The sequence below is a fragment of the Seriola lalandi genome, unplaced genomic scaffold (genome assembly GCF_002814215.2).
Source record: "Seriola lalandi dorsalis isolate HSWRI2012SDOR001 ecotype SW California unplaced genomic scaffold, Sedor1 jcf7180002054301, whole genome shotgun sequence".
Classification (NCBI taxonomy): domain Eukaryota; kingdom Metazoa; phylum Chordata; class Actinopteri; order Carangiformes; family Carangidae; genus Seriola; species Seriola lalandi.
The window spans coordinates 326,880-335,630 of record NW_019524854.1 but is presented as its reverse complement, the minus strand read 5'-3'; the positions used below and the strand labels follow the sequence as shown (position 1 = coordinate 335,630).

The following is an 8,751-nucleotide window of genomic DNA, read 5'->3' as shown; positions in this document are numbered from 1 at the left end:
GGTGAGTGGTAGATTCAAATGGAATAATGAAAAGAAGAAATAAGGAAAAGAAATGAAATAAAGAAAAAGACCAGAAAAGGGCACAAGAGATTAGAGAAAAGAAAAGGAGAAAAAAGAGGAGCAGACAGGAGGCTAGGTTAGTTCATTTTTCACACAGTGATGGCATGACGGCCTGAGCAGCACGATTAATGTCTTATATTGATCAGCCTCAATGAAAAAGAGATTCCTTCAGCAAGAGAATGGAGGCTACTCAGCTGGAAGGAGTGAAGGAAATGTTTAGTTCACTAAAGGATAATCCATATTACAGCACACAGGCGAAGATGAATATCAGAAAACCGGGGCAAATATAAGAAACAAAAACAAACGGCTTTAATGTAGAGAGATGATTTGATGTGACAAGGATAAGCATATTTTATGCTAAACATCTGATTAGACTGTTTTCTTATTTCCATGGAGGTAACTGTGACAGGGGTCAAACAATATTATGTTAGCTGGCTCCAGATTTGAAAATGCTTCGATGAACTGAGCTTAATCTGTCCCTGTGGAGATTGTGGTGGCTGTCAGAGTAACTTGTTCTGATGGCTGTCACAGTGCCTGACAGACCCAGATGCTTGGCTCTGCCCCCGTGATTCGTACTCCTACTAATCCAGCATTTAGATTTGCTGCTAACCTACTTAGCACTGCTTTGTTAACTAGGCATTTGTTTCCCCCTCAGCTTGTAGTTTCAAAGGCGTCTGCTGACAGGGGGCGTACAGGGATATGGTAGAAAGGTAAAAGGGACACTTAAGGTTGTCACAGCATGGTTCAGAGTTTGCGTTATTAATCAAAAATATTCAAATGCAAGCTAGTAACCTAGGCCTAGTGTTAAGCTAAAGGAGCTCATTAAAGGCAGGGGACAGCGGAGCGGACCAGCTGAGGCCTTTAGCTGGGGACAGCCTCTCCCTCGCTGTCTCTCTGAGGAATAAAACCTGCCTGCATCACAGACTCACTTCAAAGTCTCTGGAGTTCAATTAAATGTGGATTAGTGGCCTGGAGAAGCTGGCTGCGGCTGAATCCGCCAGACTCCTATCTTCCTTAACAGGGACTTGAGATGACTACACCAGTCACCATTCAGACTGCAGCCAACCCCATCACAAAGATAGAGCAGCACTCACAGGAGTGAACGACACACATTTTTTTCTATCATAAAGGAAAACACTGTTTAATAAGACAAACTAATATATCTGAATAGTATAGAATTTTATTGAAATCCCAATGTAAAACTGTCAATTTAAGAAATAAAATAAACAGGACTTTTCTGACGCCCACTTCCAGTTTTAAAGGAATAGTTTGACCTTTTTTAAAAATACACTTTTAGGTGTGTATTTTGTGTAGTTAGATGTGAAGATTGACACCACTCTCACTCTCGGAGCAGTTAATATGACAGGGAACAGAAAAAGGGCTAGCCTGACTGTCAAAAGGTAACAAAATTAATTGCTTAATATACTATGTGTTAATATGTGAGCTTTAAATGTGCTAGTAGGCAGCTTTTGCTACCTTTAGAGGGAGCCAGGCTAGTAATTTCCCAGTTTCCGGTCTTAAATGTTCCATGTAGGATAGGACTGGTATACTGGAAGACAGCATTTTAACTGTATCATATTCTCTATAATCTGACTGTTAGGGACACTTGATGACAAACAGGCTATGACACCTGATTAGTTTTCTCTACTGACAGACATGATGGCTATCAACAGTACCATGCCATTAGCCCCGCAGAAATCCGAGCACTTCATCCTCGACCAAAAAGATTTTCATAAAAATTCTATTTCATTTCATTTTTGAAAAAACATCCTCTCCTACTAGCTGATCAAAAATGAAATTCCTGTCTTCAGGTGTATGATGAGTGAATGCTTGGCGAGTAACCTTTCACCTCCAAAAGGGAGTGGTTGACTCATTTCATCCCCAGGAGTACAGTCATAGACCTCGCGATGGATGTCAAGAAGATGCCCAGGGCTGAACTGATGAAGTTGCAGTGCCTGATTCCACAGATAGATATGACAGTAGCGGAGGCAGCCAGAGATCATATTTTCCCCTGGACCGATGAATCTCCCGGAACGCTGTAAATAGCACTCTGTGTTCCCAAGATTGTTGTCCCTATCGGCAGCGCCCTTTCCCTTGCAGATGAAATAGCTGAGCGGGTGACAAGGAGTGTGACAAACTATCTGTGCTGTAATGCTCTCGCTGTTCTGACCACGTCTGGACAAATTACAATGGTGTGGAGGTTATTGTCCAGGCTGGAGTTATGGCTGCACCAGCTTCCTCTGTGATAGATAGTAATGGTGGAACGGGATCAGTCAGGCTCAAAGAGATGGCAATACTACAGAAGCATAAAGAAGGAAAAGCACCAAACCAGACAATGCGGGGTCCTGTACATTTACATTTTAATATTAGAATAAAAAAAGATTGTTCAGTTTAGAAATAAGATATATAAAAATGAAATGATAAGAGGAAATATAGCAACATCAAATGGATCAGGAGCTTGTACGTCAACATGATTGGTTGAGTACAAAGCACAGTTTTATTGATGTTTCATTTCAAGTGGAACAATATCCATGGATTCGGGTCTAGTGTGTCCCAAGATCAATTTCGAAGCGTCACGCGAGAGGACACAGCCAAACAGAAAACAAAGGAACTAGTCTTGATTGCAATGCTTTTTCCTCTGTCTGCCCCCTCTACATCTCTCCCTCCTCCTCCTTCAACCTGTTTGTGCACCGGGCTGCTGCTCATTTCTGAAGCACTGTCGTTTGTCTCTGTCAGATGCCCAAAAGACAGCAGAATGAAGAGGGACACATGAAGAGGGGACGGGTGACTGTGGCTACAGCGTGTAACCACACACACGCACACACACACACACACACACACACAAACACACACACACAAACACACACAAACACACACACACACACACACACACACACACACACACACACACACACACACACACACACACACACACACAGAATCTTGCAGACAGTCCCTTGCCGGAGGACCCTCTCCATTGTGCTTTCCTTTGCAAGCTCAGTCTCCTTTACAAACCAATACCTCTTTAGAAACACAGGTAAACTCAAGTGGAGGAGCATAATGACACGGATGAACATTAATTGAAACTGCACTGAATTAAGGAAGAGTTGGGGGAGCAACAGACCAACTATCAGCAGCAAGGTTCAAGATAGATGAGGCTTTCAACTGCCTTTGCTGTCGGGTAGGCCGAGTATGTCGAGTATGTGTGTGTGTGTGTGTGTGTGTGTGTGTGTGTGTGTGTGTGTGTGTGTGTGTGTGTGTGTTTTTGGTCTGATAAGACTCTTGAGTTGAAGAGGACAGAAGCCACTGCCAGTTACCAAATAAGTAAATCTGTATTTGTCAGAAAATATATTTTTTATTAAAGAATAGCTTTAAACTGCACATAAACTGTGTGATGTAAGTGCTATATGCATATTTGCTGGTTCAGTGTAATGTGCTGTGGATCCTTGAAGGAAAATGAGGTGATTGAAGTTCAATTTGTTGCCTGTTATTAAGTATTTCCGCATGGCTGCCTCAGTTAAAGGATAATGGATGAGGGATTTATTATTACCTTTTGGTCAAATGAAGTGGTGTGGGAGATAAGGTGATGAAATTAATGAGCGGGAGGAAGAGAGGTGATCCATCAACATCAAAACAGAGACGAGGGACAAGCCGTATTGGGAGAACTTGATAGAATTCATAAAATAAAATAAAAACCTGTGGACTTATCAGCGTGTATAGTTGCTTATTGCTTTTCATTTCCCAAAAGCCGCGCACGCACACACACACACACACACACACACACACACACACACACACACACACACACACACACACACACACACACACACGTGCAAACAATGGGCAGAGGTAGCAGATTCCTAAGGCTTTTTATTACTTAAATGGGATTTCCCTTTTTCTCATTCAAAAGTGCCATACAGAAAGCAAACCACTGCATATGGCTACATCAGTGCCATGTTGTTTGTCATTTTTTTCCCCTTCACTTGGCTGACCGCAGAAACAAGCCATCTACAATAAAGATGGTTTCAGTGGACCAAGACGCCAGATGCACTTTTACTGCAGCAGCAAATGAGAAACAAAGCACAGACAAACACAAGCTGACATTTAAGAGCATTTTGACACTCTCATCCGGTGCATCCACAGCAATACTATAGCTTAGATCTCTTATAACCCACTCTCCCTGCTCCTTATCCATATTCTTGTTTGTCTCCTTCCACCCCCCCACCCTCCCTCCTGCTACCCTCTGTTCCACACTGGTAAACGAGGCCTTGTCACCCCCCATCAGTAAATGAGTTCATCGGACTAATGAGCAAGCAAAGGGCCCCGAGACACTAACAAGGGTCTGTTGGCTGCCTGTGCCTCTGGACCAATCAGGACTCTCATCACCGCTGACACAAAGCCTCCCCGAGCCCTCTGGAGCCAATTAAGACAGATTTTGCTTTTGAGATTGAGTGATAGCCAGAAAAAAAAAAAGATGGAGAGAGGGAATAGGAATAACTAAGGGCACTGTAGGTACTGGAAAGCAATAAAAACAAATGCACCAGCATGTTTTCAGTCCAGCAATACTTTGAGAGGGATGTGTATTTCAATGAGGAGAGCATTGGTAGTGGGTAGGTGTTGGGGGCTGCCCTGTGGGCAAAATAGGTAAGCCATTCAAGAGGAAAACAATGCTCCCTAATCAAAAGAACTTGGAATCATGTGAGCTTAAGACAGTGCAGCCACATGACTCTACTTTCACACTTCAGCACTTATCCTCAATCCTCTGTGGCTCTGCAGCAGTATGCTTTATGCAACTGGTCCAGGTGCATGACTGCTGAACTATGGAAGTACTGCAGCTGGGCAAGCAGTGAAAAATACAAAACTATATATTATAAAAGTGACCTACCTGACCAATCAAACTGTGTAGTTATCAGACCCAAAGGAGCTTCTTTAAAAAGTTAGCTCAACATTTTGGGCAATACACTTACTCAAGTTCTTGCTCAGACCTAGATCAGAAGATTGATACCACTCTAATATCTATTCCTGGAGTCTCTGCTGGTAACTTGCCCAACCAAGAAATAGTCCTAACTGCCTAACCCTGCAGTATAACCACCAACTGCTATTTGTACACTTTGATTTTTGTGTAGATTAAAGAAACATGTTAACTACACAGAGGCAGGCTAGTGGTTTCCCCCTGTTTCTAGTCTTTATGCTTAGCTAAGCTAACCAGCTGCCGGCTGCAGCTTCATATTGAATAGATACAGCCAACAGCAGCATCAACCTTATACATAGAGTTTATGTATAAGAAAGAACAGATAACGCTAATAAATAGCTGTGAACATGCTTCAATATCAGAAGTCAAGACCGTTTGTGTTTACCAATGATTGATAGTAACACTTGTTCTACCATCATATAACTAATTCAAGATGTAATCACTGGTAACACATAAAGCTCTATTTGCCTCAGGGGAAGTAAAACAAACTACAAGGTGAAAAAAAAGAAATAAACACAACTAAGAAGCTGCGCTGGAGTGTGAGAGAATTAAAGCAAAATAAACAAGCCCAGCTTGCAGCGAGTGTGAGGTTATGAAGCCTAAAGGCTCAAAGCATTCAGTCCTAAACGTCACCCAGTAAGAGTTTGCACTCCCTGAAGAAAGTCCCCTTTGAAAGGATTTTTGGGGCCACTTAGTCTGAATTCAGCCTAATAAGGATTAAACCCCTTTCTGGCCCTTTTCAATGTTTGCTAACTGGTTAGCCTTTTCTCCTTTCCTTTCATTGGCTACTTAGCCTTTTTGAAGTGGGAACAAAAAAAAAGGTCTTGTGTGGATTTAGGGAAATGCTGCAGTGGTCTTGGGGTTAATTGGTAGAGAAGAGAAGACTTCAGTGCATTAACTCATTAGACATTCAGCCTTTGGGCATAAGCTATAAGGAATAAAGCCTTAGAAGGGCTGCGAGACATAATAAGATGCCAAAGTGGCCACATGAAACACTAATACATAAACATGGAATGCAAAATTGAAAATATCACAACTCATAACCTCAGAGTCAATGTGACAAATATTTAGCCCTTTCAACCAAGGAAACAAGTGTGTGAAATATTTTGGCAAATTAATCAGAGATAGCATTCGGGGATTCCAAAGGATATTCAATGGCTCCAATTGTTTTTTTGAAATATTCAAGATTAGCGCTTCCTTTTTTTTTACCCCATCACAGCTTAGGATGGAGCCACAAAGGCCAGAGTTGGTGGCTCAAAGGTGATGAGGAACAAAGGAGGGATAAGGCTACATAAGTGAAGGGAAGAGCGGTGTGAAATGCAGCAGACATCCACAAATTGAGAAGATCCTGTCTGCTGTCCTTGCATTATCACGATGCACGTTTCAAACTTTTATCATTAAAGTTCTACCTTCAAGTTTGAGTCTTACTCGACTTTTTTCACTGTATAGCGTCACAGAGTGAGCTAATTAATTGAAGAACAATACCATAGCAACAAATATAACCATAGAAACCAAGGTCAGCTTTGTATTTGGATATGTTGCATATAAAATCCACGCCTAAGACAGCAGCCGTCCGATATAAGACCATAACGGTATCGCTCGGCACCTGTTGAGATTGGATTGAAAGAGCTTAAATGTGTTCCTTGATTTGTCAAGCTCATCAGTAAACACTTGCGCATCAGGAATAAGGTGAAAGAGAATGTATATGCTTTTCACAGATATTCAGAAAATCAAAGAGACAGCCCAGAGCTACCGCTGAGGCACGGGAGCTGTTAAAGACTCAATGCTATTGGCCCTCCGCTCCCTGTAAGCTGCCATGGCAAACATCAGACAGGTTAAGATTGCTGACCGGCTCCTATCGCATTCTCCCCGCTCGCCTTCATTCTCCCATTTTGCTATTTAGTGATGGATAGGCTTTTTTGGGCTTGGTGCGAGGCTTCGCTGAAGTAAATTCTTTTCTAATCCGGCTATTGTCACCAGCTTAAGTGGGTGTGGGGTGAAAAGTACACCCCTCTTGGGGAATTTGAGGTTGGTTGTCCGAAGTGAAAGAAGAGGGAAAGAATAGGACCTGTATAAAGGAAAGGTTGTGGAGCCTAGAGAATTTGAAGGTGACTCAATTGGAGCTACAGGTTTATCAGTGACAAGCATTTTCAGAGTTACAATAGAGAGAATTGAATTAAGCATCTTCTGTATTTGGAGGCAGATGAATTATGATGTAATTAAAATACAAATGACGGTCGAAATTCACTTCTCCTTTAACTGACAGAAGGGAATTGCATTGTATGTTATTTATCAATAAGGCTTTACTGCAAAAACTGCCTCATCACCTCTGCGGCCTCACAGAGGTACAGTACTTACAGTGTCAGGTCACTGGACATTTTAACATCAGCCGTACCACATGTTCAACGTGAGCAAAGGAGTTTCAGGTGCTATACTCCTTACAAGTAGAATGAGCTGCAGAAAACTATGAAACTGAAATCTCTCATTTCACTTGTGGATTTTAATGGACTATACAAGCTTTCACTATTCCACTTGTAATTGTTTTTCTTTATGTAAAACTTTTGTTACTTGAGTGTGTGGAAAACTGATTTTGAGGTATATAAATATAACGGTTTTGACTTATGGTAGTTATTAATTGAATTCTTAGGCGGAGCAAGCTGTAAAAGCAACTTCTGCCATATTAAGCTCATTCAAATGTTAAAACAAATGTGTTGGCAAAGGTTATTTGCACATCCAGCAAAGACAGAGCAACATTATCATCCATTTGGAGTCAGGCTTTGGCTACCTGACAAATCCAAGTCTAATATTCACTATAGCTCATTTTTTGTCTTCTAAAATCCCAAAGGGAAATGTCTGGCTCTTAAGCTGTTAAATGTTACATTATGTTTACCAGCTAATCTCCAACTCTGTCAGCACTTTAGTGCTGGGCAGGTAGCCTACAGTGGAAGCGTTTCTGCTTTTTGAAAACTGCTGCGTGCAGGAAATGTTGCTAATGACTGTGATAAGACTGCACCAAAACACTGAGCTGAAAGATGCTAAAAGGCTCTTGCTTGATAATTATCTGCAGGTTAATCAAGCGACCCCTTGTTAAAAACTTTAATTAGCGCAGCTTTGGAGAGAATCAAATAATTATTCAGACATTTTACTATTGAGTTTAACTTGGCTTCAACATTTCATTACTATACAGATTGAATATGACTGTGATTGCTGGAGTGAAACAAATTTTACTTGAGCCATTAAATGAATGGAAATTAAAATCTATGGTGCAAGAAAAGAACGTGCATCATGTTTTTTCTTTTTTCTGAAATGAGTTAACAGGATGAATAACCAGTGGCTTGGAGAAGTCATCAACGCCGCACAAAACCTATTTGTCTTCTAATATAATTCTAAATGACAATCTGTGTTTTAGAATACTTCTATTTTTCATACTACATCCTTATTCTACACCTTTATCCTTCCTGCTGCAGAGCGGGAGTAAACCTCTGTTGTGCTGATGTCTGCTAGAAACGAGTCTTGGATGAGTAAGTAATCTGCAGAATGTCCCTATGGATGTGCCATTTCATCCAGACTGGATGGGTCATTAACCATAATGGCAATGGAGGCACCAGAATTCAGCAATGTAACATTCTGCTCTCCAGCACATGAGATGTCTTTACACAGAGTACACATCAACGCTTTCAGCTTACCTTACAAAAATAAATACAGCAGGCTAGAACTAC

General features: G+C 41.4%; 1 protein-coding gene across 4 annotated transcripts in view; it reads right to left on the bottom strand.

Moving 5' to 3' along the window:
- lrba (LPS-responsive vesicle trafficking, beach and anchor containing) overlaps window positions 1-8,751 on the bottom strand; it is a 179,846-nt gene that overhangs the window by 49,952 nt on the left and 121,143 nt on the right. The gene's annotated exons all lie outside the window — the stretch shown is intronic.